At 32.9% G+C, this 26,429-nt stretch overlaps 1 protein-coding gene and 1 long non-coding RNA gene across 2 annotated transcripts in view; both read left to right on the top strand.

The window, feature by feature from the left end:
- LOC149373255 (uncharacterized) overlaps positions 1-26,429 on the top strand; it is an 830,764-nt gene that overhangs the window by 362,362 nt on the left and 441,973 nt on the right. The window lies entirely within an intron of this gene.
- Positions 18,955-26,429, top strand: part of LOC149373256 (uncharacterized) — a 35,362-nt gene continuing 27,887 nt past the window's right edge. Inside the window, exon 1 of the long non-coding RNA XR_016293421.1 lies at positions 18,955-18,972. This is a non-coding gene — a long non-coding RNA (uncharacterized LOC149373256). The remainder of the gene's footprint in view (positions 18,973-26,429) is intronic.

Here is a 26,429-nt window from a genome sequence, read left to right as displayed (position 1 = left end):
TCTTATTACCACTGCCCATGTGTGATAATTTTCCTGGTCCTTGAGTTTCTCGAGCAAGTAAAATAGGCGGACGGCCATCTTGATCCTTTTTTTTTCTTTGACTTGCGAGAACTGATCGCGCCTTTTGTTTTTTGCAAAGAACTAATCTCTTGCGTCCTTAGTCACACGTACAACGTTTATTTCTCTACTTGCAACTTTTGTCCAATTATTGTTTATTCGCATGATCAGCATGTGATCTGTTTTTGGGCCCATAACCTAAAGTTAATGTACGATGGCTCTTAACGTTAGATCCCATGCATGAGAGGTCATTTGATTAAACAATGATTAGACACTGTAAAGATATAAAAAAGTTTTTATTCTAACTTGTGATTTCTTTCTTTGTACTTGACTACAGCAAGTATCGTACCAGACTGACTAAAGGTACATACATATTGAAGTATGAAGATAAAAATAGATGAGGAACGTGGCTTAAAGACAAATACATATTTAAAAAAGTATATTAAATATACTGAACAACAATATTTGATGATCGCATTTAATGTAAGCTTTTGTACCTAATACAAAGAAACGAAATTCGTGTAAAACCCGAACGATTGCTATTAATTCAAGCTCTGTAACGAAGTAACCTTTTATCTTCTTGGTATTAAGAGAAATTAAAATTTTTTTATTACTTCTATGTTTTCTGGATCCGACTTAATGCCTTTAAGAGATAATGTGTCTCAAGACATGTTTGTAATGAACTATTGGAATTTGAAACTACAGTAAGTAGGTTTACACATACGTTGTCTAGATGTTCTGTTTGATTAAGCTTGATCGTTTTTTCTATTTTGTTACCAATTTCTTCTTTGAGCTTAGTGGAAACGAAATATAAATATAAAAAGTTGGGTTCCTCGTCAATCACTTTCAATTTATAGGTGGATGATATAAACTATCTCAGATCTGTACGAAAAACATGTCAATAATTTCTTATTCAAAATTTGACTTGGTCTTTTTGGACATTATTACTGTTTTTTAGATTCTATAATTTCTCAGATATCTCGTTATCAAATATTTGTACATCTGTAACTGTAACCTTGTGATTAGAACTACTAAGTTTTAGATTATTTCCAACACTTAAAATAAATAATATTGCGTTTGATTTTTTTGTAATTGTGTTAAGATATATTACTTTGTACTAATACTTAGTAAATAAAATGATTTCATTTAAATCCATGTAAATATTTACGTTCACAAAACTTATTTTTATGTATTGTCGTATGGCAGTGTGCAAGGAGTTGATACAATCGTTTCATTTAATGCCTCCTCTTTTCGTTGTATCTCATAAAATACGGGGTTTAACATTTTAGGAGTTTGGGATACAACATCTGTTTGTTTTTCTGATTTGGGATTACTTTGATAAAATTTATCTGTGCTCTGTGTTCGCTTTAGTTATATGAGTTGCTTTATTGTCTCTTAAAGAGATTTACAAGGTTATCGATTTTTCTAATTCATCGAAGAACGATAAATTGTTTTACTACTTTATCCAAATGATTCACAAATTTTTTAATGGCTTCTGCGTCGGGTAGTAATCCCGTAAAAATCTTTACATAGCTGTATGGACTTAAAAACGTATTTTCTGCAACTGCAATATTGAATAACCTGAAGATTTACCTATGGGCATGAAATCAGACAATTATGCTCTACGCAGTGTAATCTTGAGATCAGAAGATTTTATAGGCCGTTTCTTAGACTTTACAGAAAGAATTCTTAAAGATACTAGTTATCACAGCTTAAATTTGCGTGTTGCTATTCTTGTGAATAAATCATCAATACTTAAAAGTAATATCCCAAGTGGAGCCTATGTAAGCAGAAAAAATGTTCATACCATGCATGAATTTTCTTCCACTGTACCATAGGGATACAAGATTGTCAAGGTTCCATAGCAAATAATTTCTTTACCTCTTGTTGTCAAAACTATATATCAACTTTCATGATGCGTTGTAGATCAGGGAAGTGACTTGATCAATTTTCATACAAAAGTTGTAAGCATAAGCCTACACTCCAAAAAGTCAACTAAAATGGGCATAGTGGGCAATAATAATAAAGTTAAACGACGCTTTGAAAATGAATTAAGGAGGGTAAGGACGATTAGCCATTCACAAGAAAACAAAATAACTCAAACCTATTAGGACAGATTAAAAAAGATGAGACAGATAAATTGTCAACGAACGCTCACAGCGTAAGCTCTTTCAAATGTAAATTTTTTTATGAACCTTGCCATAAAATTGAGAAATTTTAGTAGATAATCACTTGTGCTTTCTCTTACTACCTGTAAACAACCCGTGGACAAACACATGGATGGTGATGTATTATTTGCCTGCGGAGTAGCGTATACGATTTTTCTTTATACCTGGTGGGAAGTTTGCAACCCAAAAAAAGTGATTTGTTGCTTAATTTCGTATAAAATTAACATGGAATCATTCTATCGTTCATTGTGAACGCTCATGCGTTGTTTATTTAGGGACTCCAGGGAAATAAAAAGCAAGCAAGCTAGAAAACAATATATAACGACTCCAGTTATCTCTTCAGTACTGCATTCAGTAGCCATGCTCGTACAACTCGTTCAATAACATAAAATTCAATTACACACAAAGTTCATGTTACAATCTGTTATACCAGCACTATGGGAACGATGATAGTATGTTATGCTTCTGTTGTGGTCTTTCACTTACGCAAAAAATCAAATAGGAAACAAAACAGACCTATAGGTATGCCACTAAATATATCAGATACATTATTAGTTAGTCATATACTCACAGAATCGCTTTCAGTATTCAGACGTATAGAGACTGAGCACTTAGTATTTTAAATTGTTAAGTTTATCACTACTCACTGGCTAAAACCATTAATGTTTCACTCTGCAACCTGCATACCTGCACTGCATAAGTGTTGAGGTTATGAATGTTATGATCCAAGTGTTTTGATTTTTGTTAGATAAGTATAGTACATTGTCAACTATAGCTACATTAACAAGAGTAACAGACGACTGATATGAGAAAATAAGTAGGAGAGAGCTGCCCAGTATGTTAGTTCACGACAAAAAGATTCCCATCCTGGTCAGGAATGCATAACTTCACAGCCTGAAATAGGAACAGGAGTGTGAGCTTCTGATCAGAGTTAAATAGAAATCTGTTATCAATGATAATGCTTATTTTAAAGTGTAAATTTGTTTAAGTATTATATTTGGTTTCCCTGAGAACTATCGAAGAATCGTAGACAATGAAAAAGTTAAAATAATTCTTACAAAATAAAGAGATAATATGCGTACCTCTATACAAGTTGTTAACAGTTAAAATTTTAAAAAGTATAAGCTTACATTGACTCAACTTAAGAGGCTCATGCCTTACGTAACTGTATCAGTTGGATAAAAAATGTGTTTTCTCTGTATAATTGCCAAAGACAAGGCTATATTTATCAGCTTCCACAATTAGAAGTTGTCTAAGTCTCCCCTACTGCTAAAAACTTGTAGGCAAATGTCGATTGTCAAATTTTTTGATACGTTAGAAAGTCCTTGTTTCTTTATTTCAGGCCCTAAGAACAAGCAAGTTAGTAATTCTGTTCCTCATGCCCATCTTTTTAATAACTGTTATACCATAAATCAGTTTTTTAGTTTATAAAGTGTGTACAAGAATTCTAAATTAGACTATTAAAAAATAAAAACTTACGTTAAATAAAACATAGGTTACTAAAAAATAAGTATATGGTAGTTTTGCAGGGCTTTAAGAAGACCTTATATGATTAAGAAATTAGTAATTCTTTAACTATGAGGAGAAGATAAGCCTCTAGTATTTTTTTCTAAGATACCGTTTCTTTGGCGCAAACTAAAACATAAATACAAACGTAAACATTTACAGTTTAAGATATTTTATCATGGAATACATTGGCAAACTGGTCATATTGACTATGCAGAAATTAGTCATGTTTTTTGAGAAAACTTTATAGATGCTAAGACAATTTTGTAATTAGAGAATTGAAGAAAAGTGGACCAAAGGAATTACTTTCAAGTTCATAATACGATTTATCGTGTAGAGTATAAACTGCCAGCAATAGCTCCTGCATGTACTCAGGATAAGGGTGTCTATACATCTATGTGTGCCACCTACCATGTTAAATAAATGAAAAATTTCTACTTCTATATAAAGTTGAAAGATGTTGCTATTTTTGAAGATGATCTATGATAAAGAAACTTTAAACAACTGTTTTTTTTTTAATTACGTCATTAATAAATGTATTAAATAAAATTGTTGTTATTATTCACGTAGCCTCACATATACAATGAACGTCAAGTTATAAAGTTAAGCACTTATAATTGTTTATAATAAAATACACCCTTATACTTGCACAGAGTACAAGGTTTATTCACTATGCACTTTTACGGTGCTGTGGTCCATTTCATGAATTTCATGTGTGAAATATTTTAATCACAAAATTAAAAATAAAAATAAACACAGATTATGTTACAGTCATTGATAGTTTTCTCACAGCTTCTTAAAAGTTTTTACTGAAAGAAGTGGCTGTGATGTTTCTTATGAGACCAGCGATTAGTGATTAAATTCCGTGGCCTACACGCATTTTTTCGACTACACCTATAAATCTGACCCAAAATTGCGCTTATCAGTTAAAGAAAGGATACTGACTTTGCTGGTTTTAGTATGATCATTTCATTTGAAAATTAAAGCATGTTTGTGCACTGTAGCAAAAAATACACATTGAATTTCGAATTTTGGAAATCATATCACTACTAACTTTACATCTACAATAGAGTGTACTATGGTACTCATGAGACACAAAAATGTCTACGTAGCAAGAAATTTTAGTGACTTAGTTACGCTCATCGAATTAAATTGTGACTTTTCCCTATGAAGAAAAGAAGCATTTAATCAGACATGGAACATATTCCTTGGCAAGGCACTGCATCAAGTAAGCCAACGTGGGTCAGTTTAGAGAGCATACGCTATCTGATTTTTCTAATGAAAGAGCAACAACTATTTTTTTTTCAAAAATTAAGACGTCTTGCTCTTTTCTTAAACTATTTCTTGATCTTGTTTGTTTGCTTTATTACTTCATACTGACCAATTGCACCATAAGTGACAGGTCTCATAGGGCTTTAAAATTACCGTTTGTCAACAAATAAAAAAAGCAAGAACAGCTGTTAAATGTAACCATTAATCGTGAAAATTAGAAATCAAAATTTTCGCAATGGAAATACATATAGTTTTTATGCCTGTTATGAATCTGCTTTAAAACAATTAAAGTATGTATGAAAAAAATAAAAATGAAACGTATTTGCAAAGTTCTTAATCTTTACCTAAATAGCCTTTCAATTTTACCAAGTGGCTTAAGCCAAAAAATAATATCGATACATCAACGTTATAATCTCCCAATAGTAACAGTCACAATGATAAAAACACTTTTTTGTTAGACGATTTCATTAGAAAATTATGATACTCTTGTTAAAAAAGTAATCATAATGAGGATGTAGTAAATAATATCAATAAAATTTGATACATAAGTTTACATTATAAATTCTTGATCAAGCTGGATTTAATTCATATAATAACAAATGTAAAAAAAAAACCGAAAACAGATACTTTACGTTCTATGCATAAATTAAGAAAGTAACGAAACTTCATTAGGTCATGTAACATATTCAACGACTACTGAGTTGATTTAGCTTCTTATTAAAAGTTATCCTCATAAAACATCTATAACACTAGATAATTAAGCTTAATGTAAACAATTTCTTAAAACTCTCTGGACACTTACTAAAAAACTCGTTAAAAATGACATATTTTGTATATACACCGGTAAAAAGTAGAATATAATCATTTTCTTATTATTGAATCTCACACAATTAAGAAGAAAGGCAAGTCTATAACTTTATTAATAACTTCTTGGCACGAGTTATAACTGGACATCATTCAGTGGGACGACTCTAACGATTAGATAGTATATCTTGTCTTTCTCATAAAATAAGTTAAACCATTGAAGAGCTTCCTAAAGTTATCATTGTATTCCAAGCTTGCTTATCAATTCGACGTTAGAATTAAGATAAGCATTGGTATATTAGTAGGTGGATAAGCTAATAAAAAGTCTAACAGTGGTTGTCAACATCTTTCTGAAATTGGATATAAGCTTACCTCAGATGGTCTTTCTGAAGTTTGATATAAGCTTACCTTAGATGGCTTATTTGACTAAGATAAAAAGTTGTCTTAGCTGTTTAACTTAACGATTCTGTAAATGTTATTTCTTTACAGAAAAGTTTCTTTTCAAATAAGCAAGAGAAAATAAGTCTATTACTAAGCATTTTTCGTTAAGCTTCCTCAGCAACAAAACTTCTGCAGTGTTAAATAGATACCAACAAGCACATTTTGACTCAGACATTCAAGATAACTCTAGAATACAGTTAAAAATTTTGAAAGCAGTAGTGAAAAAACTTTATAAATATGTAAAGTGCAACTGCACCGTCGAAAATTTGATGTCAGGGCTTTAATGAAATATCGTAAGGTGATTCTGCGGAGATTATACCTTTTGCCCGTAAACATAAAGGTAATAATACATGCTTACAGTTATAGAGGTATTCTTTAAGTATGCATAGGTTGTGTCCATGTATAACAAAACTAGTAAAGACGTGACCACAGCTACGTAGTTAATATTTACAGATATGAAAGCTTCAACTAGTTTGAAGCAGATCGTGGTAAAAGCTGTATTATCGTGATAGCGTCTTACAATCTAAATGTATAAGGCCAAGTGCAGAAGTATAAAATAAGTTGTACTCGACGAACAGGTATCTCAGGGTGTATGTATCCGTATTAATAACAACTTTATGTAAAACGCAACAGCATACTATGTGAAAAATTTAGTTAATAAGATAGTTAGACGTAGTTTGATATTTTACAACAGCTGCTTATTTCTTACAGTAACTAAAAATACCTAATAATGGACGTGAAGCCCAAAAATGTTTTAGTAATTAATAGAAATACATTCTATAAAATCTTATACTTTCGGAAAAACTAACAAAATCAAAACAAAAAGTGAGTGATTATAGTCAAGTGAGTCATATTTAACACTGTTTTAAAAAAACTTACACAGCACATTGCTAGACAGAAATATTTACTGTAACCCAAGTAGCACTATCACTACCATTTCCTTACCATTTGGGAGACTATTAGAAGCAGCCAATCTTTGGAGGCTTCTACGAGTAGTAACTGTATAAAATCCAGTATCTCTACACTAATCTCCTAAAAATTTCTACGATGATGGAAAACAAAAATCTTTGTTAATTGATCATGTTTTAATAATATCTATAATAGTTAAACTTAAAAGGTGAATTCTAATTTAAAAAGTATAATGTAAAACTAAAATGTATTGTTAATGTATTATAAATGTAACTTAATAAAAATGTTTGATTTACAAACAAGTTAATTTCTCAGAATATTTTTTATGAAAATTGAACTACATCCAATAGCTTTCCAAAAAATGATATTTTTAATAACCCACTGCAATGTATGTATTAATAATGGCGAAATTATCGTTGGAATAAAAATGACTGGTAATTAATTAAGGTTTTAATTTATATATCAATATAACCATTTTAAATGAGGAACTCTTAGGAATGTATGGATTTTATATTATTTATTATGTAGATTAGGAAGGTACAGAGTAAAAACATTGTAAGACAAGCTGCTAGGCTGGTTAGTGAAAGAATGCCTGCATTTGTTAAATTATTTAATTATTTTAAAAGAACTTTTTATATACTGATAACTTTTCTAACGTCACACTTGTATCTGTCATTCATTATAACACTTTTACCCTAAGTTGAGTACATAAAAACGACTGTATACATCAAAAAAAAAGGCTGAAATGAATATTGTGTACTATCACTTCATCCTAAATGGGGTGGTATTACATGACAGTGAATGAAGCTTGACCAAACAAATTAACTAATTAGTAGGTACAAATATCTTCAAGCAATAAGGTGTAACAAAATTGCTATAATTTATCTTATGGAACATAGCATAGATGAATAGTTAAAAAAAAAAAATTGAAAATAGTATAACATATTGCTTGAAAAAATTTACAAAAAAAAATATCATACTACGAATAATTTTTGTTTGTGATGTTACTTTGTTGATCTCTTTTCAAATTATTGTTACTTAAAAAACTTGTTTTCAACTGTCCTTGCCATTATTGTTTTTTTTTTCATGTATTATACGTCATAGCTCACAATGTATTATTTTATGGACCATTAGTAATAAAACACCGTTGGTTTTTTTCCTTGACTTGTTACGTTATCTCTATCCTTCTTAGTTATTTTTTTACTCTATCTCACTGTTTCTAATTCACTTCATAATGTCTGCAGAATAACGTGTTAGTGATATTGAGTGAAATGCATTGCGTGTTATCAGAAGGGCTAAGATCCACTGAATTTTATTTCGAAGTATGAATGTTGTTTAGACGAGATCTAATATTTATTCACTCTCAACTTATATTAATGTGTCAATCACGTGTTCAATTAATGTTATTCTTAATTTTGTTGGTGGCTTTAATAATTAATGTCTTGACACTCGTTGTTTAATTTACTTTGTTTAATTCTGAACGAGAATACTATACATTTTACTTTCATGAGTAACAGATTACATAATATCTTTACCATCATACTCATTCCTACCAAGTCCAATAATTTTTTAATTTTAAAATAGGATTTAATACTGATTATCTCCAGATAATTCAGATCTACAAAATGGAGCGTGGAGTGGCTCAGTCAGCTAGGTCGTAGGTTGGCATTCGAGAGGCCACAGTGCCGATCATACCCAGTGCGTCTTTTATGGGCAAGTATCTCTGTGAATTTCACATATGCTCTTTTACCATGCAAGACTCCTTGAGAAGAAAATGAGCGACCTTTTTGCAGAAAAATTTCCTTATTTTCCGCTACCCCTTTCTCAATAGTAGGAGGCCTCCCATCCCTCTCTCCTTTCCTTCAGTGACCAGAGCAGAACTCTTCATAGGGGCCGAATGTAAGCATGTTAACATAAAAAAAAGATGTATGAAATTAATGACTGAAAATTTTAGTTACTTTATGAGTCTTATTGGTTTTAAATAAGGTACATTACACTTTCTGTATTAGTGTATAAAAGTTTGCATCATTCTATAGTTGAGGCATCATGTTTCTGAATTCAAGCGGTAAATATTCGTTTTAAGCAAGCCCAACGTACTAAGCTGACTATATGTCGGCTTTGTGATTATAACATCCAAATATTTTAAATAAATACCTACCTTATTTGTATCAATAATATTAAAGCTGTAATAGTTGTGTTTAGTAATATACGTCGTAACAAATATCCGAGTGGTTTAAAAGCCACACATTGATTCGCTTTATTTAATCCTTTACTGTTATCTCAAAGATATAGTTACAAATAAGTTTTAAAATTGTTTTTTAAGCTTGAATTATTAATCTTTTTTTAAAACGATTAATGTCCATACTATTCTTGAAGCAACTTACCAAAACTTTAAACACAGACGAATTCTTGTGACTCTAAACGTATAATTTTCAGCTTGCCTAAGAGCTTGATAGTAAAGTATATATTATGTTTATTGTATTGCGAGGTCAAAAGCTTTTTTTATATCAAACTAAGAGCTGCAACTAGTTTAAAACCAAAAAAATTGCACATTTTGAGAAAGTAATTCAATCCTAACTAAACTATGTTTACATCAAGAGAAAAAATCTATTTTTCGGAAAAATCTTTTCTGCAACCATTCATGTTGTAGTTATTTGCTCTGGTGTGTATGTTGCAGCAATGACATTTCCTTATTTCCTCACTTATGCATTTTTTAATGAATATCAACATGTCAGTTTTGGTAATAACTTTTAGCAAAATCTTCGAAAAAATGATATTGTTACGTCCCGAGTTGATACAGACAAGTTATATTTTGAGAAGAAACGCAAATCATCCGTACAATATGTACAAAACGTATTTTGTAAACACAGCAAGCTCATATGAGAAGACGAGCTCGTACATCACTTATGTGTGCGCGTGTGTGTTTAAGCTTTCAGGTGAATGTTTCACAATATGGTGACATAGAATACGGCCAGTCTTGTTGTAAGTATGCATGAGTCGTTTTACGTGTATGAATGAATAGTTACTTGCTCATCGATTATTCAATTCTAATAACGTATACTAATTTTGAATTTATAATTCACACATTACTTCATTATATTTAAAATTAATTGTGAAATCTTCAAAAGAATTAATTGCAAAATTTGTAAACTTATTTGGCACACTCGAACCTACATTTAGCGTTTCTTCTGTTACTGATACGAGCTTTCATCATCACTGATCCAAAAACCTTAATTACACTTGTCAGAAAAGTGTGATTAGGACTGTTGTATTGTTATTTTCTAATACATAAAATCATGGCATGTAACATCATCATGCAAGCCTACTGTTTTATTGTCAACACAGTCTGCAAGAAAATCACTCATTGGTTGACCTAATTCAACCAAAGGCCTATTTTACTCGCTCTAATGCTATAAAAACGCACCATTAAGAGGGAAAATCGCTCTTTTTTTGTCTGTCACCTATCCTCTGAAGTTTTAGTCAACTCTTGACTTTCGCATCTCGTGAGTACCTAATACACGTAAAGCATAACGTGTTAGCTAAGGCAACTCGAGTGCGTATCAAGAACATTAATAGTATCAGACTACGCTAAGGCGCGAGGTTCAGCAAAGGAGGCCCACCAAAATTGGTTTCGGTGATAGCAGAGAAAGCAGAAATCGCAGCATCCTACTGGTTATAAACTCATTCGTGTAGTTTAAGGAAACACTGAAGGATACCACACAAAGCATTACGGAACTCCGAAGCAGCACTAACAATAAGCAGTGATAGATGTAAGTCATTAATCAGTAATATAATTCACATCGAACCTTATTCAAGCGACCCGAGTAAATTGTACTTAAAAAAACAAATTATTACTAAATTGCTTTACTAAAGAAATACATTACATAAAATTACCCATATTACTCAAATAATGATTAATATTTAACTTAAAAGAACAAATAAAGCTCACGAGCGAAATCCTAAGAGTCTCACGAGTGACACTTAAATTAAACAGTTAAGACCATACTCTAAACAAGTCTGGTCATAATAATATAATTTAATTATGTTTCAATGTTCTGATCAAAGTCTTAGTATTTGAATATGTTAAAATTTACTTTAGCTTAGTTTAACATAGTATCTCACGTTAAACCCTGTGCCAAAATAGTGAGCTGTATCTTATTTTTATGCCTCAAGACATTTTTTTCAAACCTCTTATCAATAAAAAGACATGTGCTTTCAGGTGAACATCTCTATACTGTCGATGAAGTGCGATATTTGTTAGTTTTTATATAGCTTAAGCAATTATATGATCGTAAGTATTTGTGCATGTATCTTGAAATCAGCCGTAAAAACTTTTTTTCGACGAAAGCATATATTTTTTGATTTTAATACATAATCTTCGATAATGATACGTAAACGTGTTTTTTTTAATAACTTAAAATTATCGAAGGAGTATTTACCTTTTAGAAAGTATTCTTTTTGATGTCATGATGTTTAAAAAAATAAACTGACAAAAATAAAAATTGATAAAATACAATAAAAAGTATATTACATCTTATTTCCTTCATGAATCTTGTAAGAAAAACTATGATTCTTCAGGTCTGAGGAGTCACTTTTCAAGAAAAACGAGTAAAAAGTTTTTGTCAAAATAGATCGTCATTATAGTTATTTAGGTTATAGAAAACTCTGAGTATTCTTAGCAAGTTATGATGATTAGAATTATTATCATTGTCTGCAGAGCCACCACTTTTAGAATACGAAAAAATATAAATCTATATAAGAAAAAGAAATATTGATTCAGGAAGTGTAAGTAATAAATGTTCTCCTTAACAAGATAGGAATGATCATGACATTTTTCATCATTTACAATATACTTTTAACGCGTATTTAAAACTCTCAATCATTTAATTTAATAATAATGATGAAAAGATTTCATGGAGTACAGAGCATATAATTTTAGAATTATTACTACTTATTATCTCAGTGTGCATGTTACAAGATGAATTGATTCGAGCATTTATCTAATTATATGGAATATTAATTTTTTTCAACATTGCAGAATACATTTACTATAGTCTACATTTTTACTATAGCTCCAATCTATGGCCAGTATTACTTTGATAATATTTTAATCTTACAGAATACATATTTGTTAATCAGTTTTCCTCAAAATAAACAAATAACAAACATGGGTCATTGCAAGATCCAGCAGCAGTCGAACTATTGGGTATTAGTTCTCGGACTATTAGACATTTTTGTCGATTAAATTCTGAAGGACAAGAAATTTAAAGTAGATTGGTGAGACCACCCCTACATGTTAACATGTATGCACGGCTTGAGAATTGTATGAATGATTTACCCAACTATTAGGTGGTAAATAGTAATCCTTAAGACTTCATAGGTATTACTACAAATTTTCAAATGTCTTATCATGGTCCATTGTGGAAATCTTTTAGACCTATCCGAAATCTTATTGTTGAAGATTTATAGGAATTTTTGATTACTGGTATGCAGAGTTTAAGTGACTTAAAAATTGATGACAGTTTCATCAGAATTTCAATTTGCTCCATGATACACTTCACAAAAGCAGCCTTATTGAAATCAACTGTTACGTTGTGTATAATAATACGTGAAGCCAGCTTAACGTCAGGCTTCAATTTAAAACATGCCAGCACAAGCGCAGGACACCTATCAACAAATGACTCATCCATAGCGGAGCTCTCGGGTATCACCGTAAGAGCTGGCTCGGACACCACACGAGCATCAAATCCAAGCACCGCCAGATCAATTACCCCCATTACGCATTTCTTGAGTTTTTAAATTTTAACATTGTCTTCTTGGTAGGCCTGACAGAATTAGGGGAAAAAACTCACTCGGTCAATGTACAACAAAGCTGTTGGTTTGATCATTTTCCTTTTCACAGCCGAAGCATTAACAAGTAAAAGACAACGTGGGTTCAAAATAAAGCAAATCTAATGGTACATTACCTCGCTCTAGGAACGTAGATGATAATTGGTTTGTTAGTATATATTAGTGCCCTCCGGTGAATTTGGAAATTCAAAGTGATCAGTGATCCGTTGGGGGCGAAATGTGAGAAAATAAATAAATAAAAGTAAGGTGTATTTAAATTTTCTTGCGTTGATTTATTAATGCGCAACGTTTCGCTGACAATATGCGTCAGCCTCATCAGGCTACAAAATTAAAATTAAAAACACACAATGAGTGATCTGGAAGGCTCAAACACAATGATGTAGATGATAATTATCGAAAACCAATTACAATAAAATCATCAGGAGATAAATAAAATGCACGTTATCTATAATACTTTTTTGAGTTCTAAGAAAATGAATACTGTGTTTCATGATTTTCAAATAATTTTCATTTGTGTTGGTGTTTATACTTTTATCGGAACGAAGTTCCTTTTTTTGCCTTATGAGTTTTAGGCTCATGGGGCTAGACAAAAAAAGTGTAACGAAACATTTTCCGACATATACATTGCCAGAGGCAGCTCTTTCTTTTTCTTTATGTAAGCGCACCAAAGGACCGATGAGCCCTCTTTTCTTCGGAATCCTTCGGTTGTACTTAGCCAGTAGCTCTTTCTCCTTGGGCTGCGTAACGTCAACACTAACTACACATTCACAGCAGCCGCATATATAAGTATAGCTTGACTCATTATCTGACGTTTAAATCCCTTCCTGCTTTCTGCACTCCGTACTATTGCACCAATTTCACTGGCTGTAAAAGTGGCTGTTTAGTTTATTGCCTGAAAACAAAAAGTAAAATTTAATCTCATTTCTTTCAGTAACAAAAAAATTCATTATTTTCCTGCAATTTTTTCCTAGGAAAACAAAAAAAATAGTTTTGTTTGAATCTGAATACTATTTCAGTCATTTACTAAAAAAAATTTGTGATTAGTGGCCAATTTTAATTTAGATTTTTGCTTTTATCTCTGCTTTTATTGCTTGTAGAACAACTTTATGACCGTTAATCTTTTTGTCATTAATTTTGCTACCTAATAGACATTTTTATAGATTTATTATTCATTGTTACAATACTTTAATAGTAATAAAGGGCAAAAAAGACTTTTTTAACCAAAAACCTTTTGATTGACTTAGCAAAAAGAACTACCGTGTCAATTTGAAAGTAACCGTTAGAAAACATAGATGTAACGTTACACAATAAAAAGCTATTTTTAAAAGCAAAGAATACTTGTTAAGTTTTGTTTAATAATTTTTAAAAGTGATACTTTAAAGCGTTATTGCAAGCTCGATTATTAAATTACGAAGATAATTATACTGTTGTAATGACATAGTCACAATTAATTAACATTTTTATTTCATTAACTTGATATTTTATCCTACACCTTATAACTGTTATACAGCCAAAGTCGACAAAAAAGTGAATGGAACTCATTCCGACTAGAAGTGTATAGATCCCCAACACCTCGCTTTTTTCATGGTGTTTGTTCTCTTATTTTCTTTTTATGTACTTTATTTTGTTAACTTCATGCTATATTATTATTTGTATTATTACATAGTTGTAAACCCTATATAGCCTTAATCAGATAAAGTTCTTTGTTGGGGTACATTTTGGGCCTCTTGTATTGTCTGTTATGTAGGCTACGTAAGATTATATTGACGATAATGGACCGCAAGTCCTTAGCCAAAATGAATTATTTTTATCGTTATCTTTTTCTCTGAACCTGGGGTAAGCTCATCGTGACAAACCCCAAAGTGGGGATTCTGAAAGTATTCTCACTACGATATTAGCAGCGCACTGTTAACTTTCGGGAAGAAAACTAAGATATTTGGTGCTATAAACTAAACGAAAACAAGTTGTCACGCCTGAGTTAGCTCGCTAGCCCCTTATTACTTTTATTATCATTTTTACACATCATTCATGACCTGCCGTCTAGGTCAATTACCCTTGGCCGTTGAGTTCGTGCTCGATTATACTGCCTTTCAGGTCAGCTATTAGCTCGAGAACCTCAACTACAGTAGGTGACGTATGTGCACCTGCGCACCTCCACCTGCACCCACACACAACGAGTGAGTGTGGGCTACATCCAGCCACACTCGTTGGAATATCTTCATGGCTTACACAACAGTACACCATGCTCTCCCATCCCCTTATATTTTTATGTGTAAGCACAAAGCCAGCAACATAACATCACTGGCGCATCTCAACAACTCTCTATCTTTATCTCTTTCTGGCTCTTTGTACGCGAAACTGTATCGCAAGTGTATTGTGTGTGTGTGTGCGTGTGCCCAAAGGTAACTTTTTTGTTATCGCTCACCTGTGAACACTGTACGCCACACACAGAAGGGACGCAAATTCTCGCCATGCTCTTCAGCAAGTGCAATTTATTTGCATCCGTACTACTCTGATGAAGCGCACGTTGGTAGAGTGGGCGCGTCAGCCCTTACTACCCTGGACAACGCTGACAAGGAAGTGACATCACGTGAAGGGCATTACGCGTGCTGACTGCAACAAAGGAAAGAGGCACGACTTTAGAAAGACTTGCGAGCCGCACAAAATCAGCAGCTAACCGACTTAACCACGCTGGTTCCAAAACTCAAAACACAACAGCAAATCACGCCCATGCCTGAAAATACCTTACAGCCACTGTCTTTCAAGGACACGCTGACACCAAATGTCGCTGGTTAGCTACAAGAAATCGTCGTAACAAACCCCAGGCCCCAGCTTTTACGCTTTTGCGCCAAGTTTGCAGCCACATGGTATATAAAGATCGATGAAGTGTTCAAAGCCAACGAAATCACTTTTGACCAAGCTAAGTAACTCGCAGTCGTTGCACTCGCAACAAAAGCCCTGGTGAAAGGTCGAGAGTTTCTACGCCAGTCACTCACTTTAACGGCAGCTAACGCTTCACCCATTGCCACCTATGGGACTTACACGCTAATCCTTAATCTGGATATTTGTTGGCCGATCGCTTGGACATTTATTGTTGCTTATACGGACACTTTTTGTCTCATCATAGCTACCTGGTGATCATCAGGAAGCAGCTGCTCGTGAATCCTGTCACAAATTTTTCTACGCATGGACTTCTGACGCCTATAGTGACGTGTTGATAGTTACTATCATGGTACGAGAGCCAGTTGTACCCTGGATCAGCGTTACCAGACCTTGAGAACCGAACTCACAGAAATCTGCTCACTGGAATCCACCTTAGCTAGTCTGCCAGATTTCCTGGTCTTTCACACCATCTACATGACAAGCCTACCCACTTTTGAGTGCTTCTGTCGTCTGATTATCCCGCACCTACTCGACACCAAAAAAGAAGTTTTCTGTCTGATGGACCAGAGCATCATGCAACCATTATGTAGCCCCTGGGCGAGTCCACCATACTTCGTTGACAAGGCCCAAGGTCACTGGAGGGTTACCAGCGACTACAGGTGACTAAATTCCTGTATCAAACCAGATTGCTATCCACTACAATTCATCGAGGACCCTCTGCAGGGGAGACAGGAAAGGCTTTTTCCGTCATTGACCTGAGAAACGTGGTGTACCAAGTGAAGATTACCGAGAAGAACTTTCTGAAGACATCAATCACCATGACTTCTGCTATCTACGAGTTCATACAGACATTTATGGGTTTGCGCCACTCCATGCAGCCCTTAAAGCCCACCATAGACCACATTCTATGCAAGCTCTCATTCACTCGGTGTTATTTGGATAATATTCTGGTTTCCTCTGAGAACCATGAATAACACCTAAAGCATTTGCACCAACACGATGATCGGTGCAGTCTTGGAGCAGAAGCCCCCGAAAGGTATTTACAGGCCACTTGATTTATTTCCTTGAAAGCTCACCAAGACTTTACAGACCAAAAAACACTCGTCTACGCTACCTGACAACCTTCAAAGATGGTTTTACCCAGGCAGGTCCAGCACTTCGACTTCATCCTGCAATACCAGGTTACCCTCTGCCATGTCAAAGGGGGAGACTACGTGGTAGCTGATGGACTCTAATGCGTGAACACGGTAGCTATGACTTCAATCATTGACCAAGAGGTCGTATTCAAGGCTCAAGCTGAAGACCAAGAGCTCAAGCATTTTCTCTTGGCTCCTTGGTTTGATCCTTAGTCTCTCACCATTAATGGTCATTGCATTTATTGTGACGCCTCTAGGAAAGTGGTACTCCCCTTCCTGACTTAAACGCTTTGCAGAATAGTTTTTGAGGTGCTCCATAATCTTGCTTACCCCAGCTTCAGAGTCACGGCACTCTTCGTGGCGTAAAAATTCAGGTGGCCCAAGATGCGGAAAGACACAACGTGCTGGGTGCAACAGTGTGAGCTGTGCCAAATGTCTAAGGTCTATTGATACAACTGGTTAGCCATCGGTGATTTTGACATACCTGAAGGATATTTTGACCACATAAACGTAGACCTCCTTAGACTGCCACTGACGGCTAGACAGCAATACTGTCTCATTATTGTGGTCACCTACATAGTACCTCCGTCATCTTTAAGACTAGGGTAATATCATCGTGACAAACCATAAGCATTGTGACATAATATTAGCTACAAATTTAAAAATTTCATAAAAGTAACAAAAACATGATAAAAAAATCGAACTAAGCCATTTAAAAATTATAAAAAGTCTCAGTACATTGAACAACATTAAAAAAAAATTTTTTTAGACATTATTTAAACAGCAACTGTCAATTCAGGGTTCTCTTGCACAAACGAATATTATTTAATTATCAATGAGTTTGGCTCTTACAAAGTAAAAACAAGTTCTGAAAACGGTTAGGTATTATGAAAATGATACAAGGTATAGGTTATTTAGTAATATAGCAAATAATTTCATGCTCATACAAAATATGTACTGGAGTCTATCTACATCTATGAAATATCGATTTTCCTGCTTGAAAGTTCGCAGTATCTCGTTAAGTAGTCTATCACCCACAGACCTAATTACAATATGTCATCTGCTAGTGCATTTAAACTGTGCATAAAACTTAGACTTGGGAAAGGGTTTTATTACATTTTGCTGAGATATGGCAACACTGTCGTTCAGCTTGCGATTGTTATATGCTCGCTATACACACACATTCTCGCATATGGCTATGTATGCGGCTACGATATTGCCAAATATTTGAGACATTTACGTATGTATCAGACAAGTTACATGATGTTTGTTAAATAATTTACTACTTTGTATTGATACTGGTGATCCAACAGTCTTAAGGTTGTATAAAATAGTACAAATTGTAAATTTTTTAATGGCATATGTTTCAGAATTGTCTTAGTCACTTAAGTAGCTCTTTTTTCCTGTATTCAAGAAGTCCCACTGTAAGTGGCGTTAGAGTTTTAAACTTGTAACTTTATTGTCTTAAAAATCAATGTGGTAGAATTTTTTTTTTTTTTAATTCATTCTAAAAAAAAAAAGTTTGATCTATAACATACATTTTTTTTAAGGAAACCAAAGTTAAAAAGTGGTAGGTAAAAGACTACCTTTAACAGTATACAGCTAGAATGAGGCAGTGAAAAACATGCTGTAGGATGACTTACGTTATTGGTAAGTGTTGCAGTATTAAAATCAAGTTTGTTACTTTCTGTTTATTATTATTAAGTCATGTGTGTGTTATAACTAATAAATTTCTAGGGTCTTAGGCTGCACACAAAGTGAATAGTCGAGGAACTAGAATAAACGTCTTTATTTATGCAAGAACGAGAGAAGAGCGCGTCGTGTATGGACGACCTTCGTCCCTGCCGGTTCCAGCCAAAGAGCTCCCTCCAGCATCCTATCTGCTCAACCCTTTACTCTCTTCCACTACAATCATCTGTAGTAGGCCCCAAAAAGAAGGAGCGCACGTACGTGTAGCTATGATATCCTTTGTGACACTTCCAAGGCCACGCCACCTCCGATGGCGATTTTCTTAATAATTTGTATGTTTGTGTTGGAGTAACGTTTGTGTAACGTTGTTTGTGTTGTATGTGAGATTTCTAATATAGAATTGAAAAGGTAGAAAAAAAAAATCCTGTCCTTGTTCCTCCTTTACACAAATTCGCTAAATTGTTTTTTTTTGTGTAAACATTTATTGTTTTTGTTCACGCTCTTCTCCCTTTATAATCAAGTGCATTATTATAAAATTTTTATTTATAACTTCAGAAAGTGTAATAATCTTGACGTTATTTATACTAGTTATTTACTAATTATTTAATTATACTGTAAGTAATTCATGTTAAATTTATAAAATGTGGCATGAAAGTGTGTTCTAACGTATTGTATAATACTACTTATTCTCCTACTGTTGGTTCGATCATTATTTGAATGTTTTTATTTGTGTTATTGTTACAATTGGCTGCGCTACGAGTCTATTAGATATTCTTACATAATACATTTTTTGTTTGTAAATATAGTAACTGAATTATAATAAGCGAACGTAACTTTGGTTTATGTATGTAAACATAATTTACTTAAATTTTTTTTTTTTTTTTTTTTTATATTGTTCTCTTATGCGCAAGGACGTTGCATATTGTTAGCTGCCAGAGGTGCACCTCTGAACGCTATACGTACTCGGTTTTGCAACGTGATTGGTCTCTGTATGGTCTGTAGCATTATTAGTTGCACTGTCATTGCACCCGCCACAGCGCCTTCACTTCCGGAACTGTTTTTTCTAGCTGTAAGCATTCTAGCTAAATTTAGTATTAAGGAGCTCCTCCATTTTAGGATTCCGAACGACCCCGCTGCCGCGCCTCAAGCTATTTTCGACGGCAACGACACGTACTTTTTTGAATTAGAAAACTTTTCTTCCGTTTGATCTACCTTACGTACTCTTTGATCTATGTTCTCTTGTTTAGTACCGATCGTGAATTTATCTTCGGGACTGTGTTCTTGGCTACTGATCTCCTGCAGTCTGTCTCTTTCATTTACTATTTTTATTAGGTTCAGCAACTCATCACCTTTTGTTCCTTTCATCCCTTGTATAATCTTTTTTAAATTCAGAGTCGGGCCTTTTAGATTAACGACGTGACTCTCACCTCCCTCCTGATCCAGTTAAAGTCTGGTTTCTGATGCTTGGACAGTACAGTATTTTGCCAAGTCTATCACTCTAGCGTGGGGCACCTTTATCGTTTCATGTTTGGTGTTCTCACCTTGAACATGTACCTTTTCTTCCCTTCAAGTGCTGATTGTTTGTGTGGGGTCGAGTCCAACATGCGCCTTTTGATTTCGCTAAGACGATTGGATACTCCTCCAGGTTGTCTATTGTTTTTTCTAGAATGAGTCATATCTCGCATGGTTAATCTTTCTCCACTTCTTGCGTGGGTTCTACTTGTGTGCATACGTTTACCTGGCCTAACTTTTTACATTGGTCGACCACTTATCGAGATATTGAAGCGAAATTTTTTTTGCTCATGCTACTTACTATGTATTCCCGGAACCCTGAGATCTGGCCTGAACTGACTTACAAGTGTTTCTGCCTCCGATATCGTTTTTAAAGCTGCTTCTGGCAGATGCGATACTCCTCGACTTACTAAATAAACAACATCAGTTGCTGTTTAAAATTTCACTGCTAGTTTATCGGCCAGCTGCTTAAATTCTTGAATTATCTCAGGCATTTCATACTATGCGCTTACCCAATCTGAAAATATCTCAAGCCCTCCTTCCCTTACATTTCCAGCTTTATCCTTGTATTTCTTTATTAATTGCAGTGCTTGTTCTTGATCACCGAACGCAGTGACTCTTATTCGTCCTTTAAAATATTTCGTTATATCGGTCGTACTTGTTAAATTCCTTTCCATCAACTTCTGTATCTTATCCTTGTTAGATCTCGATATCTGCCCCGGGAGTACCTGTACTGTTTCTACTTGGCTGCGAACTTCATGCTCTACTACTAATCTGTACGCTGTTTCGACACCTTGCAGCACTTTTATGGTCTTGTGAGTAGCCATTCTTATGGGCCTTTTTCCGGCGTCCTCTTTACTTATTGTTACTCTGCATTTCCATTCTACCTGCCTGCTTGCTCTCACAAATGCATCCATTTCTCCGATTCTCTGATCACAATCTACATACCATATGATTTTCCAAGTAGACGCAATATCCCCGGATTCTTCTCGAATAGCTCTATTTCTCCCGGTTTCTTCCCTATCAGAGCGGCTTCCCCCTAAAAAATAAAATAGATACTTTCTTTTATTATACCAACATTTTTTTTTTTGTATATTAATTCCCAGATTATTTAAGAGACAAGGAAAAAAAAAGTAGAAAATAAATAAATTTTTTGGAACGTCACTGGTGTACGGCCCCCGATTACTCCTCTGAATCCTAATATTTCGTACCAGCAATGGCAGTCTCTAAAATAATGATTCTAAAGGACGGATAAGGTCAAATTTTTACAAGTCAAGTCAGGAATGTGGCTCTACTTGTACATACTTTTTTTAATTCCCTCACTTTCTACATTTAACTTATATTTAAGGTAAGTTTGACCGATACATATATATGTATATATATATATCTCCCTTTATAATAGAGTTGTATTAACGACAGTGAGTCTCAGCCCCCACCTGCTCCTCTACTCCCCCAGAGCTCTACCTCAGCTCCCCCTCTATTTACGTAGTTATTTGCTTGTTTTAACGTCATTTTTAATCAAATTATATTTGAGTGAGCTCCCCCCCCGCGCTCCCCCTCTGCCTCGCTCCAATAAAATACTTAATTATCTAATGTTTTACCATCATAAATGTTATAAACATACGCAATTTAGTACCTAAGTCGTACCTCATTTTTAGGATTTTTTAAAGTCACTAATCATAGGTCTCCTTTTGTCTATTCACTTCCCCTTACTCACCATGTGTCTCTGAAGTACCATTAATTGTTTAACTTGATTGAACTTTCACATTTCAAATCACTTTCTGGTCCATATCTACTTTACCCAAATATAAAATTCTTGATTACTTGAGGAGTTTATTGAGTAAAAGACAGAATTCAGAAGAAGGTATACTTAAATAGACAAACACAACTAAGCTTTTAAAACAAAAATTTATTCTGTTAGCTTAATGTTGTGACATTTTGTGTGGCATTTTAACCCATCTGTTCTTTTAAAACTCTTTCCACATTTTTTGCATATTTGTTTCTCATGGTTTTTATAAATTAACAAACGTCTGTTTTAATGTGATGATCTTCGAAGTTACATATTTATTTATTACTAAAAAATTTTTAGCTAAGCAATATTTTTAAATTCTGATTAATTCTCGGATGCAATTTGAATAAAAATTCTTTTTGGATTCTTACATCTAAATAAAGCAACGCATAATTAACCGTAAAAGAATAAAGGTTTTTTAATATACAATCCTCAAGAATCAGAACTCTGTTTTTCTGATTTTTTAATAAACATAATACATGCTAATACAAAGGAAAACTGTTTTCTATATCAGACAAAAGGTAATGATAACAAGGTGCCAGTATTCGATGTTACTCTAGGAATATAAACTTTGCTTTTTTTCTCCCATAATTATTTCTGCTTCTTCATTATACTTTAATAATTTTGTTATTTTTAATCTTGTGCTTCTACAGAGACCGTCTGATATACTTAAAGTTCTTATTAACACTACTATAGCATTCATTTTTAATTTTAATTTGTGTAATGGAAGACCCTCTCTAATATTATTTTAAAATAATATTGGAACATCAATATTTATCATATGTTTCATCAACTCTTTTCTGAGTCACGTATTCTGCTGTTGTGAACTAATTTTCAGCCTGCATTGATAAATACACGAGTAATGTCGTTAATTTGTCTCCTCAATCTGTTAGTGGGGGGTTGGCGCGTGAAGCGTGCAGGTGGGCGTTAGCCCCACTAGTGTATATATATTGTAGTCGTAAGAGTTAAAGCGAGGTTTCCCCCCCACCTCCCCCCTCTCGACCCAGCTCTCCACAAATAAGGTAGTTATTCTTTCATTTTCTTGCATTTTTCGAGTAATCCTACTTTTTTGCTAGCTCCCCCCCCTCCCCCCATCACCCACCGCTCCCCTCCCAGCCTCCCCCCGCTCCCCCCCATTTTCCCCAGATATAATGTAAATATATTCGTAAAGCCTTATATATTAACTGTTACAAGTGGTCTCGTTTTCACATATAATTTTATTTGACCATAATAAAAAATTTTGTTACAATTATCTTACTTACGATGTTTAATTTAATAAAATACTCTAAAATGTCTTTTAAGGTGCTCTGCTCTTACATAACCTTTTCCGCAATTTTGACAAATACTTTTTTGAACGTTTTTTTCATGACTTTTCAAATTGTTCTGTAAGTGATAATTTCTTTTGGAACTTTTTTCGCATTTAATACACTTCAAATTTTTTTCAATGTCTTGGCATTACTTTGTGTGACGCAAATAATTTTTCTTGTCTTATATTATAATGCTACACAGATCACTTACAAAAAATTTTTTTTTGTGAATTTTTTCGTGCGACGATCGACACTCTTTATTGGAAATTTTGAGTTACATTTGTCACGCAGATAAAATTTTGCATCCATAATGGTGTATCTGAAAACAAATTACAAAAAACGGATTGCTTATGATTACATAAATTTGGGTACTAGACGGTACTAAAATTTGCTTTTATGATGAAAGATAAAATTTGCAAGAAAGTATAAAAATAGTAATATACTATAGAAAAGTTTTTTTGTTACTCTAAAATTTTATTCCAAACAATATTTTAAATTTTAAATTTGTTTTCTGATTCAATTTGAATGAAAATTTTTTTTTGGTTTCTACATCTAGACAATGCAATATTTAACTGCCCATGAAAAAATAATGTTTTTCTAAGGTATACTTCTAAGGCATCAAAACTTTGACCTTGAGATTTATTGATAGTCATAGAAAAAGCTACGGTAAATGAAAATTGTTTTCTATACAATATAAATGGTAGTGAAGAAGAATTGTTTGTTTGTAGCGTTATTCTTGGGATAAAAACTTTATTTCCTTTTTTTTTTACCTGTGATTATTTCAGCTTCAATGTTGTATTTAAAAATTTTGTAATTTCTAATCTTGTACCATTGCAAACTCCTTCAAGTATGTTGAAGTTTCGTATCAACATAACAATAGCGTTAATTTTCAAATTTAATTTATGTGGAGGAAGACCTTTTTAATACTATTGAAATATTCTGTAGGAAAATTAATATAAATATTATCGTCTGATTTATCTACTCCTTTGTGAGTTGCTTTATCAAAACTACAGTACGTTACTAATGTTCCTACCATATTATTCAAAATTTAAAAAAAAAAAAACGTGTATTTATTGTGAGATGTTAATATGGCCTTACTTATGAAAGAATCATCATCAATATTGAAAATTTTTAAACATACATCATTTGTTTTCCATGTCTAAGGAATTATAAAAAATTTTATTTTGCCTTCTCCTATTTCCAGTAGCAATTAATAAAATTTTCTATCAATTAAACGTTTATTATTTTTTAAATAAAAAATATTAAATAAAGGCCAAAAATTAGAAAATTTTATGGTTTCTTGAACAATAGTAATTTTGCTTCCGTTTTTTACGACTGGGAGAATTGGACAAAAGTCTTCACCTAAAATTATTATTTTATTTCTAAAAGGCTTATTACTTTTAGATAAGTCTTTCAAAGTCCTATCAACGATTTCTAACGCTGTTTTCGGTATCACAGAAGCTTCATCCCAAATAATTACTTTTACATTACGTAATTTTTGTTTATCTGGCTCAAACTGGAAAAATGCACTTTCTATAGTGCTTAAGGCTAAAGGAAGTCTAAAAGTTTTGTGAGTGGTCATTCCCTTTGGGAGCAGAATAGAAGCAATACCTGTCCAAGCTATTGTAAGAATTTTTTTTCAATTGATATAAAATAATAAATCGATGTTTTGTATAGAAAAGTTTTTCCAGATCCACCAGGACCATCGATGAAAAAAATTTATTTTTTAAATTTTATTATTTCTTGAAAAATTTGACGTTGATCATGACTGAGATGTAAAAACATTTTATGGAATTTTTGTTTACAATATATTCTCTTATCATTGTCAGTATCGATATTTTTTTTTATCGTTTCTGTTGGTTCTGGTAAACTGAAATCTTTACAAGACATATTTTCAGAATTAAAAATTTTGTTTAAATGTAAAAGAGCTTTGTTTTGATCATCTTTACAATCTTCAATAAAAAATTTTTGCATTTGTTCCAAATAATTTTACCAAAAAAATTTTCAGACATAAGAAACCATGCAAAAAATTTCGTAGTTGAAAAGGCAGCATAACGTTACATGCTTCTTCAAAAATTATATCGTTATGGAAATCGTTTTCTACTAATCCCATAGAAATAGCTGTTTTCTTATACGTACTGTAAGTGATGTCATTAACAGTTTTTAAATCTATAAAAGAAGTTTTTCCTGCTACTTTATTAAATAACAATTTTAAATAAAATTTTTTCTGATCTTTTGAAGAAACTTCATTTAATCTGCTGATTGTAAAATTTTTTTTAACACGTTTAAGTTTATTTTATTGTTCTGTTTCATTGTTAAATAAATAATATTCAGGAATATTTACGTGTTTTATTGATTTTGCACTTTCATTAATTTTATTCAGTTCAAATCATGCTATTAGAGGGGTTTTCCAATTCTTAAGTGATTCCTCAATCTTGCCTTTTTCGAAGATAATGTTTTATTTATGTTCGACGTGAACAGGTAAATGGAATACTAAATGACTTCTCCCACAGAGAGGAAATTCTTGAAGTCATCATGCTGTCGCCATCAGGCTTAAATAACGACCATCAACAAATTGTGATATTTCATCGACTATCTCGTTATTATTTTTTTTACTTTCATTTTGATTTTTTTTTTGGATTTTTCAAACAGTTCTATCACTTTCTTTATGTATGTAGTCGAAAATATATTTAATGCTTTGTATAGATGCACAACATTCAACATTTATATGACGATTATATTTCATCAACAAGTATTTTTTGTGAGGGACCACCATTGAATTATTGACTAGAATTTTTTCATAACTGTGTTTTAATATATAAATATAATTTTTATTACAGTTATTTCTCCTCTTGTATTCAGGATATCCATTTTCTTTAAATTTTGTAACTAATGTAAAAGGTTTCGGAAAATTCTTTTTGCAAATTTTTTTGTTTTTATCATAACAAGGAGTATTTTTACTGTGTGGCTCATTAAGCATATGTTTTATAACCAATTTTCGAAGTTGGCTTTCATCGTTTGGAATTTCAGCAGAAATATGTTTATCTATTTGTTCAGGTGTTATCAAATTATCGTTTGAAAGTAATGTTATAAGAATATGTGCATG

The sequence above is a fragment of the Copidosoma floridanum genome, unplaced genomic scaffold (assembly GCF_036245765.1).
Source record: "Copidosoma floridanum isolate Cflo_tuat_1 unplaced genomic scaffold, Cflo_Japanese_pri ptg000034l, whole genome shotgun sequence".
Classification (NCBI taxonomy): Eukaryota; Metazoa; Arthropoda; class Insecta; order Hymenoptera; family Encyrtidae; genus Copidosoma; species Copidosoma floridanum.
The sequence above is the reverse complement of the archived record's forward strand: the minus strand, read 5'-3'. Positions and strand labels throughout refer to the sequence as shown.